We start from the raw sequence: 16,020 nt of genomic DNA, 5'->3' as shown, positions 1-16,020 counted from the left end.
CCAAACAAAATAAACCTAAGCTGTGTAGAACAGTGTATATCTGTCATTGATTTCTAGTTCTTTACTTCAAATACTGGAGAGCCTGCTGTGCGGGCACTGAGTTTTATGCAAGGGATGTGAGTCATTCCAGACACTCCTTAGGAGGTATTCAACAAACAGCCAACACATCTGAGGTCAGAGGGCCCATGGAAGAGAGAAGAGTATCTCTCCTATGGAAAATGCCAGTGGGAAAGATTCTTGAAATCTGAGATGTCTGATTTTAAAATTCCCATTAAAGAGAAAATTTGTAACTTGAACAACTAGATCTCCTGCAAGGACAAATCCACTCCTTTTCATCCCCTCCCCTTGGACCAGCCCTCTGCTTCAAATACATTCAGCTACTTACACCTTACAGCAGGTATTTTATTCCTGCAACAAGCAAGCCAGTTTACTCCTCTTTCTTTTCACCCCACCAAACTTATTAGCTTCTGGGAGAAGCAGAGGGAGGAAGTATTGGGGATGAGAAAGGGAGAGGGTCCCATCTGTACTCTGCAAGGCCGTCCTTGCAAAAGTACAGCTCTCTGAGACTAGTCCATATGTGTTGGTAGAATGATGTGAGATTCGAATTTTCATCTCCTTTTGAAATATTAACTTGAAACCTGCCTCTGCTTTGTGGATGGATGTCACTGGTACTTGCTGCTCTCAAATGGCCTAGAAAAGAGTTCAGATGGGCATCTGTAGGACTGCCATTGGGCTGTCTTGGCAGACCAAAGGGATAAAGTGCAATATGTTCTAGACAGACAGTGTCTGAAGTCCTGTTATGAGCAATAAGAGATCCATGAACTCAAGGACTCTGACCAAGGCAAGGAAGACATAAGCGTGGCCCATTCTAGTTCCAAATACCAGCTAAGAATAACAGGAGAAACCTAGAGCAGGAAACAGCAGTGAGAGAAATTGTAACTTAACAAAAGTGGCTCAAGAAAGACACATGCAGCAGGGTTCAAGCAGAGGGGTTTTTTATTAGGGAAAGGGATCATAAAAAGGGGAAAGGGGAGATGGGAGACTGGCCTCCAGGGACAGAAGCAGCAGGAGAGAGGAAAGAGAGAGAGAGAGAGAGAGACAAAGAGACAGAGAGAGAGAGACAGAGACAGAGACAGAGACAGAGACAGAGAGACAAACAGAGGTTGGAGGTAGGCAGGGCCCTTTTAAAAGGGAACATAGTGAATAGGCACAGGTGGTGCTCTTAGTGGCTGCAGCTGATGGTGTATCCTGTCAGAACCCCAAGATCAGGCCAGTGCAGAGTCTTGAATACTAACAGAAGTAGTGTGCCTCAGAGGATCTTGTATTAGTCAGTGCTGTCCAGTGAAAGAGAAATGATAGATCAAACGTACTTATTAGGTCTAAGAAACCTGTAGCCACTCAGTCTACAAAGCTGTATGGCTTCATAGGCCTAATGCAGCCCTGAAGGCTTAGAGGATTCTTAGAGGTTCTTTGATCTTTGGTCCACAATGGAGTGAAATGGAACTAGAGTTTGATGTCAGTGACAGATAGACACATTGACCAGCAAGAAGCAAAGGCAAGCCAGAGAGAAGCATCAATTGTTTCCCTCAGATCTCTCTGTGTCTTTATCACCTACTGCCATACTCCAGGGAAGTATTTTCCCTATGGGTTATCCTGGAAGTACTCAAGGACACATCTCTTAGTTGATTGCAGATTGCATCAAGTTGATGGTCAAGATTAGCCATCACAGACTTTTATCTCAACATCCTAAGGATGACAACAAAGGAGAGAGAAGATCTGCAAAGCCCAAGCATCTGGACTGGAGAGACTGCTCAAATGATGGAATCAGACACAGGCATAGTCACCACAGTCATTCCCTGGCAGCAAACATTTCAAGTGACTTTTTCTTTATTTCCTATCTTCATGTACTGCTTAGATTTTCCATAAGTTTGGGTTGTTTATATAATCAGAAAGATGGGTTATACTCATTATAAAAGTACTAAATTGGACTAAATCAATTCTCTATCCACCATACTGGGACACATCCTATCTATATACTCCTTGCTACCTAGTGATTATGGACTAGAAACATGATCAGTAATACAAGAAGAATAAAAGTTACTATTTTTTTCTCCTCAAGTCTCAGCTTAGGGTGAAAAACATACATACCAATTATTGTGTTTGTCGATGGGCACAGACATCATGGGGCCTTTCTGCTCTCCTGACAAACCCACCATGTGTCATTCAAATAGGAACAAGTCTGGGATTCTTGACTTCCCACAGCCTGACTGGCTCTTGCATTTATCTCTTGTTTACTTTTCCCACCCTTGTCTGGCTCTCCTTACTGAGATAAGGATTCATTTAAAAAAAATAAAAAAAACTTAAGGGTTCAGAAAACAATTATTTTCTTTGTTTCTTTTGTGATCTTTGCCAGTATTTCACCTCAGTTATAGTTCTTACTCAACATTCCCAGTAACCTTTAACTGAACTGCCAAGGGTGTTTAACAAGCAAATGCCGGGACTCCTGACAAAGAGAACGATCAAAGGAAACCTAAGGCCCAATGTGACGATGTGTGTTCTGACACAGCTGCCCCTAAAAAGAGCTAGTCCTCTATTGTGAGCAAAATGCTAAGAACGAGATTTTCCTTTAATTCCCAGCACAGGACTATTACTAACAACAACACTAATCTAATGAAAGGACAAGAAGGAGGAGGGAGTGGAGGAGGAGGAAGAGGAAGAGGACGAAGGCAGCCATACAGAGCCACTACAAATGAAGCAATCCCCTGCCACAGTGAGGCTGAAAATAGAAGGTACCAGAAGCCTGCACAGCAAGCACACGTTATGCTCTCCATCCATCAGCCATCTAACTGCAGATCCAGGCACCCTTCCTCCAGCTCCTCTGGGATAATCTTCAGTCACCACTCCCTGCCCTTCTCATCTCCAGGAAGGGGTAGCAGATCCTGTTCAGCACAGGCCCATGATCATTGTGTAGCCATTTTGGACCCAAGGAGAATGTTGGCCTCCTTGACTGTAGTCTGAGATTAGGTCTCTTGGGCTACAAATTATTTCTTGCCTCTGCATCTCTTTCTGCTGTTGAATCTGCCCCCTGACATCCTATGGCACTTCCTCCCCACTCATGCCCAGGCAGACTCCTTTTGTTCTCCCAAATGTCTGTCTTCTAAGGACCACAGTGAACATCATCACACTACTTGCTCCTGATATTTTCCCTTCATTTTTTCAAGGTCCTTTGTGAGGCTGATACCACTTGCAATGAAGCCTCCCAAGTTGAGTATTCTACCCTACCAAAAAGCTTCTAGAAGTCTTCAACAGGGATGCCAGCCCAACCACTAACAGATGTGTGGTTCTGTGTAGAGATATAATAGATTGCTGTAACTGGGGGTAGGAGCTACTAGTATCAAGCAGGCAATTACCAGAGATGTCAATAAACAGCTAATCATGCACAGAAAATTCCCCCAGAGCAATTATTATGGATCCCTCAAGGTCACAGAGCTGAGGTTGAAGGGCCTTGTCCTAAGGACAATACCTTCACTGCTCCATAGATACCAACGGGAGAAGAATGCTTGAGCCCACCCCTGCAATGTACCAGCCAAGCATTCCTCCATCCATACCTCCACACCTTTTTCTTTAAATTAGGTCTTGGGACTGAAGGGCACAGATGTTGAAATAACCTCACTACACAGATGAGGAAGCTGAGGACCCAAGGGAAGACACAGCTCCTCCAAGGTCAGGCAGGGAAGCTGGCTGTCTGGAACTTAATGTTCTGTTGCAGTGAGAACTCCTCATTAATCTATCTGGCAGGCACGCTATTTAGAAATGGAAGGTAGGTCAATCTGACAGGTCCCACTCCTGATGAGTCTCCTGTGCTTGTCTGTCACCTCCTAAGGACAGTGCAATGTCATTATTCAGGCAGATTTCTGAATTGTTTTTGAACTGTTTGATGTTTGTGTTTTCCCATATTATAAACAAACACTGGCATCATCCCCCATGTGTCTGCTTTGTCCTTAATTTAATTAGCATGTATTACCTTCAGGGCTGACATTTCCCCAGACTGATCCATTGCATGCTAAGACGATAAGGCAACTAAGGCAATGTTAAGGGCTTTGGTTAGGGATGGATAGAAATTTGGATTCAGCATGAAGTCTTCCCTTTGGTGGCAGAGGTAGAAACCCAGCTCACACTATCTTATGATCAAAGGAAAGCTTAGGGGTTCACATATTTAGAAAGTGCCATGTTAGGGCTGGTTTAGGAACAGTGGAGTCTGGGGATTTGGAAAGAGCTCATCAGAGTTTGTCTCCCCTTTCCCTTTCATTGTTCCCTGATTCTTTCTAGAAATAAAGACTATTTGATTCAAAACAATATTCTTTCTCTATGTGACAAAGATGCCCCTCAACATGCTTGTTATGATTTGAATCTGAGACACCTCAACACAGGAGGTGTTTATAGGAGATCCTATTTTGAACACATGGTGGGCAGGTGACAACACTATTGTGGGGGCTGTGGAGTTTTTAGGAGGTAGTATTTGATTGGAAGAAGTAGCTCTCTAGAGGAAGGTTATAGAGGATTTTATCCTGCCCTCAGTTACCACACAACTCTGTTTTCAGAGCTGCTGACATGTAAGCTGTCTGCTACAGGTCCCTGTCACCATAGATTGGTCTGCCTGAAAGTCTAAAATTGATCAAAATTGACCTTTATTCCAGTAGGTTATTTCTGTCAGATAACATATTCACAGCAACATAGAGAATCTAATGCAGTGGCAAATGGAGGACCTCAAGGGTGTGGCACCTTCTTACCATCCCTAGAGCCAGGAAGAGCTCCATTAACCCACACATGGCGGGTGCTCCTTGAATTACCTTGTCAAGCAGAAGCATAGAGTAAGGATAGAGGACTCTACCCAAGAGGCTGCTTCACTAGAGTAGACACTCACACCTACATGTGTAATGAAACCATCTTCACAGTCATTGTCCCCTAAGGAGGAGCAGACAGCCTTCTGTCATTATGGGTTACTTTGCCATTTCTGAATAGTACAGGAACTGAACACTCTACATAATTAGCTTGAAAGTTATCCAGGGTGTGGGTGAATCAATGACTTACTCTGTTTTATTCATAAGCATACTCTATTATAAAGATATACTAGACTTGGTTTTCCCACACACATCCATTAATGAAAATTGGGTTGTTTTCCATTTGAGATCATAGGTGTAACATGTAACATATGCCCTGCTCCCCATAAAAAAGATGACCATAAGTACCAGTAAATGAAAATACAGTACCTTCTAGAGAGAAGGCATTATGGACACAGAAGTCAGGACTGCAAAAGAGAGTGCCCAGGTGGAGATCTTACATAAGTGACTCAGATGTGCTTATGAGAAATGGAAGTTTTCAAAACACAGAGAGTAACAGGAGGCAAAAGCAGAGAAGAGGTGAAGCCACACTGTGATCTGGTGGCCAGGAGCTGCCAGAAACTGGAGTAAACAGATTTTCTCCTTGTGGTGGTTTGAATAAGAATGACCCCCCATAGACTCAAATGTTTGAATGCTCAGTGATCAGGAGGTGGCACTACTTGATAGGAATTGGGAGTTGTGGCCTTGTTGGAGGAAGTGTGATAGTGGGGAATGGGCTATGAGGTTTCAAAAGCCCAAGGCAGGCCCAGTTTCTCTCTCTTCCTACTGCCTGTGGATGCAGATGGAAACTCTCACCTACTTCTCTAGCGCCATGCCTGCCTGTTTGCTGACGTATTTCTCGAAATGATGACAATGGACTAAACCTTTGAAATGTAAGTCAGTCCCCCCAAAAATGTCTTCCTTTATGAGTTGCCATGGTCATGGTGTCTCTTCACAGCAATAGAACAGTAACTAAGACATTCCTATAGCCCCTAAAAGAGGTGTTGTCCTGCTGACTTGCTGACTACTGTCTATCAGCTTTGGTCCAGTATCCCAAGAGATACCAACCCAACCACTGCAATCTTGAATGTAGAAATCCCATAAATCCAAAGTTCTAAAGTTTAAAATCCCTAAAGGATAAATACCAAAGAGTCATAATTATGAAAACACAAACATAGAAGAAAAGAATAGTCAAAGTCTTTAACAGATATTTCACTAAATTACTACTTAGTTTATTTCAGTGACAGTTTTGCATATATTTCTTAGAATATGTTAGTTCATTTAGTATTTTACATGTGTTATGCTAGTTAATGGAATTAGCTTTTAAAGTGCTTTAAATTTTGCTTCAAAATTGTTTCCAATTGCTTGTTACATTTTTTATAGAAATACAGTTTATTTTTGAACAGTGATTTTGTATATCACATTTTGTGAATAAAAAGGTCTCATTTGGTTAGGGGGTAGAACTTAGGAGTAGAACACTTGCCTAGCCTTTGAGGGGAGGGCTGTGGTTTTCACACCCAGACCAGCAAAAAGTAAGTAAATAAATAAATAAAAATAAATAGTTCCCACCTCAAAGCTTATGTGAAAGAATCTGCTCCCAACCTCATTTAGGTTACGGACAGATTATTTAGAAGTCATTCTTATCTCCAGGAAGTTGTCTTCAGTTGCTGCCACATTGACCTCTTCAGTATGCCTGCCTACTTCACTGGGATCCTCATGGATCATGGGAAATCTTTGAGTCAGGCTTCCTGCAAAACAGGGGCTTCAGTATCTTGCAATGCAACCCCGGAAATGATTCTGTGCAACTGTTGCCCTCATCCTTGAATCTGACAGAAATATAAATGCTGCCACACTCCAGGAATGGCATTATTTCTGTGGCTCTATACCTCTTTGAAATCCCTGAATATTATTTTTAATTGAGTCTTTCAGGGGAAACTATATGATTCTGTGCTCAATTAAAAGCAGGTGTCAGGATGAAAATGATTCCGGTGGGTAAAATTTGAACCTATAATTGCAAATGCATTCATCTTGGTTTGTTTCACCAGTCTCTTTGTGTCTTTGTGATGATACTGTTTATTTCCAGATGTAAAAGAGAAAAGGTAAGGGGGAGAAATTGTGACCAGATGAAGAATTTTAATTTCCAAAGAGATTTCATTAACTGGGGGCAAAAGGCAAAAGAGAGAGGGTGGAGAGAGAATAAATAAATTCAGGTGGATGCCAGCTACATAGTTCATTCAGAGTGGCCTGGTCTCCTCTGGGAGAAATATATGGTGGTGATGGTTTTGATGGGAGATCTTCCTTTTATGACCTTTAATACAAAAAAATCTGATAAGTTTGTACCAAGTTTTCTGCATATATAATGCATTGACAAGTAAGTATGGAATTGTTTTTTTTTTTAATCCATCAACTATACTAATTACCTTACCCACTGCTATTAGTGAACACACAGACAAGAAAACTTTTGGTAGACAACACAGAAAAGTACATATAGTTGAATAATGACAGGGAGATCTTAAGATTTTAATTAGATGTAAGTTTTCTGTACTTGATGGAAATTCATATATGACCCTTTCACTTTATTAATACAGAGAAAAGACAAGTATTGTAGAGGAGTGGTGTGTGTGTCTGTGCCTGTGTCTGTGCCTGTGTCTGTGTGTGTGTATGTGTGTTAGCCTCTGCAGGCTAGAGGAAGACATCGGGTGTCCTTGCTCTGTCACTTTCTATAGTATACCCTTGAGAAAAGGTCTCTCAGTAAGCCTAGGGTTAGGTTGTCAGTCAGCAAGACTAATGATGTTCCTGTGTCCTTCTCCAGGTCCTGGGGTTACAGGAATACATGACCACACTCAGCTTTTCTCTTGGATGCTGCAAATTTCAATTCAGGTCCTCATATTTGTGCAGCAAGTGCCACCTTTCTGGTCAGAAAGGTATTTCATTAGTGAAGACTTCTACAATTCATGCAACACTTGGGTTCAGGGTGTTTGAGCAGAGAAGGATCCTAGAGCTCTCTTCCAGTGTTACAGAGATGGGTGTAGCCAGGAACTGTGGAAATGACTGAAATACTAAACTTTTGGTCCAGTTCTTCGCATAAGGAACGTCATAAGGCTCTCCTGTACAAGGCACCGTTCCAAGCAATCCATGTTCTGTGGTGTGTCTTTTTTTTGTTCATCTGTTTTACCTCAGATTCACTCTCTGTAATGGAAACACTCTTCAAAGGCTGTTTATCATGCTACTTCTTCCTACTAGTTTTCTCATCACTGAAACAAAATACCCAAAAGAAGCAACTTAAGCTAGATTTACTCAAGACAAGATTCACTTAGTCTCACTGTTTCAGAGATTTCAGTCCATGGTGGCAGAAACAGCATGATGGTAGGAGTGCTATGTGTCATCTATTAATACTCCACAAACAGAAAGCAATGAACTTGAGTGGGTATAATGTTCAAAAGCTCTCTCCTAGCCAGACTTTTAAGTCCAGAACTCAGTAAGTAGAGGCAAATGTATTTCTGTGAGTTCAAGGCCAACCTGACCTACATAGCAAGTTCCAAGCAAACCACGGCTATATAGTGAGACTCCATCTCAATAATTAATATATGAGATAAAAATTAAAAATAAGAATTAAAGGATTTTAATTAAAAAAATAAAAAAGATCCCCACTAGTAACCTGTTTCCACTTAGCTCACCTCCTAAAGGCACCACAGACTTCACAGTAGCACCACAAGCTAGGGTTGGAACATTCAAAAACAAAATGAGCCTGCAGGGGAAATTCTAATTCAAACTAACACCTTTATTGTCTTGTTCCATTTCTGCAGCAGTGTGGCACCTTCATGTTATGACTGTCATTCTTCCCTCGGATTTCTCTTCATCCTAAACTTCCCTTGGCCATATTGAGGCTGCACGTACACAAGCACACACCCTTCACTCTTTCACCAACTTGGCTACAGTCCTTTATTACAGCCCTTTTCTAAATGATCAGTGTTGAGTCTTAGCTTATCAATACAGCCATCAATCTTAATAACTGCTATTGAGCTTATAATTACAGCAATTGTCCCTGAAATGAGCTTCATGTTGGTTCTCACCTCTTCCTTTCTTAGTTAACTTAACAAGGACTCCTTGATTTCCTGTTACTCTAAGGGATAATTCCAAAACATTCAGGTAACCATAGAAAACAAACACACTCGTCCTTTCTGTGCTTCTAACACATGCAGGAGAAAAGAGATGCAAAAGGCGAGGCACAAGACAACGACATGTGCCAAGTTTAACAACATTTCCCCATGTTAAAGGATGCTCATGGTTGTAAGACTGTAGTTAATCATTTTCTTTCTTTCTTTCTTTCTTTCTTTCTTTCTTTCTTTCTTTCTTTTTTCCTGCCTTCCTTTCCTTCCTTTCTTTCTTTCCCTCTCTCCATCCCTCTCCTTTCTTTCTTTCTTTCTTTCTTTTCCTTTTTCTTCTTAAGATGCATTTCTGTGTAGCCTGACTTTCCCTGAACTCTCTCTGTAGACCACCAGGCTTGCCTTGACCTCATAGAGATCCACCTGGCTCTAACTCCTGTGTGCTGGTAATAAAGTCGTGCACCAATACTGCCTGACTTGTCATTCCCCCTTTCGAAGTTCCCTACTGCCATCTCCACTCACACCTGCTCTTCTGTTCCTGGAGATCCCTTTCTCATCATGCTCCATTCTTGCTCATGCAGATTTCTCAGCTGTGTGTAGTCTGTCCAGCTATCACAGGTGCAGATCCTGTCAAAGCAGAAACTAGGTACAGTAACAAAGTCTTGGGAAATGTCTTGGGAGTGACCAGATGAACATGATGGTGTGTCTCCTTTGGGATGGAGAGAGAGAGAGAGAGAGAGAGAGAGAGAGAGAGAGAGAGAGAGAGAGAGAGAGAGAGGGAGCAGCCACTGCTTTGACCTTGGGTTAAGGGAATGTAAGCCCATCTGAGTATGTTTCAGCAACAGTATATGGATCAGTACTTTTTAAAAAGCCTACACTGTAAATGAATGGAACTAGAAAACAATCATCCTGAGCAAGATATCCCAGACCCAGAAAGACAAATATGGTATTATCCACTTACGTGTGGATATTAGCTGTTAAGTCAATGATAACCAAGCTACAATCTGTAGAACCAGAAAGAGTAGGTATAGAGTAAGGGGCTAGAGGGGACAGATAGATCTCCTTAGGAAGGGAAATGGTCATAGATGATCATAGAGTAGATGGTCATAGATGATTAGGGGAGATGGAACAGGAGGATCAAGTTGGAAGGGGAGGGAGGAATGGGGTAGGGAATACAAGGAGAGACAAGTAAAATTAAGGGGTATTTGAGGAGTAATATGGAAACCTAATAAATTAGAAGCTTTGTAAAATATAGATTTAAATGAAGGCAGTCTAAATGCAATTGCCGAATAATAGGAAGACGGAGCCCCAACTAGCCATCTCTTGTCATCAAATTAAGTTTCCAGTACCATGATTGGGTTACATGTAGTTGAGTTGTTGGCCAAACGGGTCCCATGGGAATCTCCAAACAACCCAGGCTGCTGCCAAGGCAATAGGTTGTTCACCAAAAACTGACAGAAAGGTTCCATTGCTGAAGACAAGACCTCTTCAATTCATTGAACATGAAGAATTCAAGCTGGTATCAATATGGAGCCTTCACCTCTGTGTTCTAGAGTCTTTTGTACAGGAAGGTGCTCTGCATAGTACATCTTTGGTACAGAAGGTATTTCTCAAAAGAGAAATGTAAACACCACACCAGCCACAAAGCCTTTGCTTTTTTCTACAGCAGTGTCCTGCCTGTAAGATACGCTAAGGAAATTGTGGCACAAAGCTTGGGGTAGTAACCAGCCAATATCTGATTGATTTAAGACCCACTCCACAAGATGGAACCCAGGGCTGACACTACATGGGTGACCAAGAAGCAGAGACTAGATAGCCCAGGGACCTAGGGTAAATCCAAAAAGCACTTGTCTTAAAAAAAAAAATAGTAATGATAAAATGACTCCTAATGTCATTCTGCTATACTCGTAGATCAGCCATCACCATCAAAATCCCTCCTGCAACAGGTGGTAATAAGTACAGAAACTCAAAACCAGACATTATGCAAAGACTGAAAGACCTTGGAACACTCAGCCCTAGATGGGATGGCTCCATTAAATCCCTTCCCTCAGGTCTCAGGAAGCCCATGTAAGAGGATGTGGAAAAAGTGTAAGAGCTAGAGGCTTTGTAGGTGGGAAGGAAATTGGAGGAGAAGAGGAAGGGGAAACTGTAATCAGGATATTTTATATGGACATTATATATTACATGGGAAAAGATCTATTTTCAATAAAAGGAAAAAATTCTGCAGTGTTATTCTTTCCTTCTGTGTTCTATGACAGAGATAGAAAGAACAGAATCTGGATAACAGTGGACCCACAGGGATAATACCTTAATAATCTTAACCATCCAATATGCTTCCCTACCTTAGTGCCTGGCAGTCTAGTCTCATGATAAGAGTGCAAACATAAATGATTATAGTCTCTGCCCTGCATTGCTTCTCTCACTCTGCATGCTAAAGAGAACATACCACGTTACTTCAGATGATGATATTAAATCTTTATTGAGTCTTTATTTGTAGTGTAAAATCCATTTCTATTTTGATATGGCAACATTTAAGAGTTTTAATTGTCTAGTTATTTGTTTCTTTGCTGTGTATGCTGGCTACTTTTATGTTGACTTGACACAAATTAGAGTAACTGGAGAGGAGGAGGGAGTCTCTATGGGGGAAATGCCTCAATAAGATGAGGCTATAGGCAAACTATAGTGCATTTTTTTAAATTAGTGATTGATGTGAAAGGGTCCAGTCCATTGTGGGTGGTGCCACCCCTGGGTAGATGGTCCTCGGTTCTATAAAAAAGTGGACTAAAGAGAAACTAGTAAACAAGGAGGACCCTAAAAGAGACAAATTTTGTCCCCTGGAGAAGGGGAAAGGGTCATCATCCCCTGAGCAAATTGAAAACATGGGAAGAGGGGGGAGGGAGCTACAAGAATGAGAAGGGAAGAAAAGGAAAGATGCAGAGGTCATGAGGAAGCAGAAAGGTTGAGTCAGGTGTAGATTAGAAGAAAGGATATGTGATAGGTAGGGTTTTAGTTGGGGGGGTGGTAGGGGAGGAAGGGAGGGAGAAGGGAACTGGGATTGTCATGTAAAACAATCTTGTTTGTAATTCAAATATATAAAAACTTAAAAAAAAACTTTAAAAAAAAAGCAGGCTAAGTAAGCCATGGGAAGCAAGCCAGTAAGCAGCACCCCTCAATGGCCTCTGCATTAGCTTCTGCCTCCAGGGTCCTGTCATGGCTTCCTTCGGTGATGGACTACAATAAGAAAGTGTAAACCAAATAAACTCTTTCCTTTCCCAGCCTGCTTTTTGGTCATGGTGTTTCATCACAGCAATAGAAACCTAACTAAGACATTGTGATAAAATATTTCAACAAAGTAACTTAAGGGGAAAGTGTTTTATTTTACATTCTGGTTTGAGGGTACAATCGATCATGGTGGGGAGCAATGACAGTAGAAACTTGGGGCACCTGGTTACATTATACCCACAGATGACACAGACGAGAGGTACTCCCAGTTACCTCATTTTCTTCTGTTTTATTCCATCCAGGACCCCAGTCCACAGGACAGTGTTACAGCTAAGGTGGGTCTTCCCATCCCACCCAGGACCCCAGCCCATGGGATGGAGCTACAGTTAAAGTGGGTCTTCCCTCCCCAGTTAAACTAATCAATATAATTTTCTTACAGGGAAGCCCAGAAGCTTGTGTCCTAGGTGGTTCTAGGTCCTGTCAATTAGTGTCAATCATCACAAATACAGACAATGTTATTGGTGTAAGAGAAATAGCTGAAAACTAAACAATATGTTAATATTTCTGCTCTGTTTCTAACCCTGGCCTGAGAAGAGGCAAGTCAACACTGATGGGGATAGAACTTCCAGAATCATGAATTAAATAAATCTTTTCACTTCAGAAGTTTATTTCCTCAGGTAGTCCATTCTAGTAATACAAAGCTGAATAACTTACTCCTTCTATAAAAATGCCTGGGAGACAGCAGTCTGTCTATGAGGAAAAAAGGCAGTGAAAAGAAGAACGTAAAATAACTTACTACAGAGAAAAGGAAGAGGAAGAGCAGAGGAGAGCAGAAGAGCAGATGCTAAAAGAGCTAGAAGAAAGGGAGTGTGCTGAGAGAGCAAAATGAGAGGAGGAGCTCTAAGGGCATCAGGAGAGAGTCAAGAAACTGGAAGAAGTAGAAAGGAAAAAACGGCAGAGGGAGCTGGAAATTGAAGAAAGAAAATGGCGCAGAAAGGAAGAGAGGAGACTTGGTGATGATCCATTTTCTAGGAAGGACTCTCGGTGGGGAGACAGAGATTCAGAAGGTACATGGAGATAAGGGCCAGAAGCTGACTCTGAGTGGAGGAGAGGCCCGCCAGAGAAGGAGTGGAGACTTGGGATGGTGAGAGACCTCACAGGAGAGATGAAGATCAGCTGAGACGCTTGGGAGATGATGAAGAGAGAGAATCTTCTCTTAGACCAGATGATGACCGCATCCCCAGGCGTGGCCTGGATGATGACAGAGGGCCTAGACGTGATCTGGATGAAGATAGATTTTCTCGTAGAGGTACAGATGACCATCCTTCCTGGCATAATGCAGATGACGACAAGCCTCCCAGGCGAATTGGTGATGATAGGGGAAGCTGGTGTCACACAGATGATGACAGACCACCCAGACGGGGACTGGATGATGACAGAGGATGCTGGCGTACAGCAGATGAGGACAGAGGACCTAGACGTGGGATGGATGAGGAGCGGGGGCCGAGATGAGGAGGTGCTGATGATGAACGGCCATCCTCGCATAATGCTGATGATGGCCGGGGTTCCAGGAGGTGCATGGATGATGACTGGGTCCCAGGCGAGGGTTGGATGATGACCGAGGACCTTGGAGGAATGCTGATGATGATAGAATTCCCAGGATAGGTGCAGATGATGACTGGGGGCCTTGGAGAAATATGGATGATAATAGGATTCCTAGACGGGGTGATGACGCAAGACCTGGTCCTTGGAGACCATTCGTCAAGCCAGGTGGATGGAGAGAGAAAGAAAAGGGTAGAGAAGAGAGTTGGGGTCGACCTCGAGAATCAAGACCATCAGAAGAACGTGAATGGGATAGAGACAAGGAGAGGAATAGAGACAGTCAAGATCGAGAGGAGGACAAGGACCCTCAGAGACCGAGACAAAGATAGGGACCTGGAGGATTGCTTCAGAAGACCCAGGGAGAAAGGTGGCTGGAAAAGAGGACCAGAAGAAGAATCTTCAAGCTGGAGAGATTCAAGTCGCTGTGATGATAGAGACAGGGATGACCGACGTCGGGAAAGAGATGATCGTCGTGATCTGAGAGACCTGAGAGAAAGAAGGGATTTAAGAGATGATAGAGACCGAGGACCTCCCCTCAGATCAGAGCAAGAAGAAGCAAGCTCTTGGAGACGAGCTGATGACAGGAAAGATGACCCGACTGAAGATTGGGATCTACCTCGTGATGTTCCTCCCCCAGCTCTTTCAAGAGATAGAGAGAATGAGAAGGTGAGAAAGAGAAATCGTCCTGGAGAGCAGAGAAATTGTCCTGGAGAGCAGAGAAAGATAGGGAGTCCCTTCGTCATACTAAGAATGAAAACGGATGGACCACAGTAAGACGTTGAGTCCCAACAATGATGGAGTCAAACTTGTGTCTACATAAGTTTGATCATATTCAAGGATTATTATACTTGTGCTTCACCCAGTCTAAATTAAATTCTTTAATGTTGTCTCACCATAACACAAAAACCATGAACTTGTATTAATCATATATAATAGATTGATCATGCACTGTATTCACAGGAGGTTGAAAAACCATTCCATTTTCCGGAATTTAAGGTGTTGCATTATTTCATCAATCATTTGTTTTTTAAAAAACCTAAAAAATAAAAATGAAACCTTCAGGTGTTAACACCTATATCTTGGTATAAAATTCATCTTTTTGTTTTGTTTTGTTTCTAAAATATCAGATATTAATTTGAAGGCAAGGTTCTGTTAAAATATTTGAAAACCCTTTAAGCCAATGGGTCTGACAGCTTTCCCATCATTAGTGGGAACATACCTTCTTAGGTATTGACTATTAACTACATTTTAGGCAGTTTATAGCTTCTGACAAGTGTAGTAATAGACATTGCAACACTGGTTGCAATGGGTTTTTCTGTAGAGAGAGGTGAGTATAAAGCATTTTGTAGTCATCATGACAACACTGCTCAAGCACAGATCCAGAACAGTACAGCTCTGGATTCCTAAAGCATTTGGTAAACTGTTGCTGTTTCTTTTTTTCTGTTGCCAAAAGAAAACTGCCTTCCACTAATTCATGCCTTTCAAGCCTTTTAAATATGACAATATTTACAAATGTGTGGTTGGGAGGAATTATTTAAATTCTTTTTCCTAATTTTCTTTCTTCAGGATAGATTATTTCAACAAGTAATTTGTAGTGATTACTGTGTTGACTTCAATTTTAAAGTATAGTAGCTGAGTAACCATTTGGTTTTATTGAAGCCAACAGAGAACTTGCTGCTGTGTTTTTTCTTCAGTGATAAATAAAATACTTGCATAATTGGAAAAAAAGGCCTGGGAGAATGGGTTCATTCTCTTCTATTCAGGAAAACATGGCACTCATTGCTTTTTTTTTTTTTTTTTCCCTCCTATCTGCTTCTCCACATGAGAACACCTAGGCACAGCACCACTTATGAGAAACAGCAGTTTGCCACAAATCAAATCTATTGGCACTTCCAACTTGAGCTTCCAGATTCCAGATTCCAGATTCCAGAACTGTGAAAAAGATGTTTATTATTTATAGATTACCCAATCTTGACTACTTTGTTATAGCAGCTGAAGGGAAAGTAAGTGAGAATTATCTTGTGGACACTAAAAGAATAAAATTAATGTAAAAATAAGCCAAGAGCAAAACAGTAGTATAGTCACCAAGGAGAAATTCTTATGTATACAGTGGAGTATCTTGGAGTTTGTAGACACACCCTTCATGATCTGTTCATCAGATAGTATGTCTTTCTTCATGCCATTGGTACTGTTGACAGGTACCTATAAGC

At 41.8% G+C, this 16,020-nt stretch overlaps 1 pseudogene; it reads left to right on the top strand.

Annotated features, from left to right (window-relative positions):
* Positions 1 to 12,935: 12,935 nt before the first annotated feature.
* On the top strand, positions 12,936 to 14,592 carry LOC100759598 (annotated as a pseudogene).
* The last annotated feature ends 1,428 nt before the right edge of the window (positions 14,593 to 16,020 follow it).

This window comes from Cricetulus griseus, chromosome 2 (genome assembly GCF_003668045.3).
Source record: "Cricetulus griseus strain 17A/GY chromosome 2, alternate assembly CriGri-PICRH-1.0, whole genome shotgun sequence".
In the NCBI taxonomy this organism is placed as follows: domain Eukaryota; kingdom Metazoa; phylum Chordata; class Mammalia; order Rodentia; family Cricetidae; genus Cricetulus; species Cricetulus griseus.
This window is presented reverse-complemented; position numbering and strand designations above follow the sequence as displayed.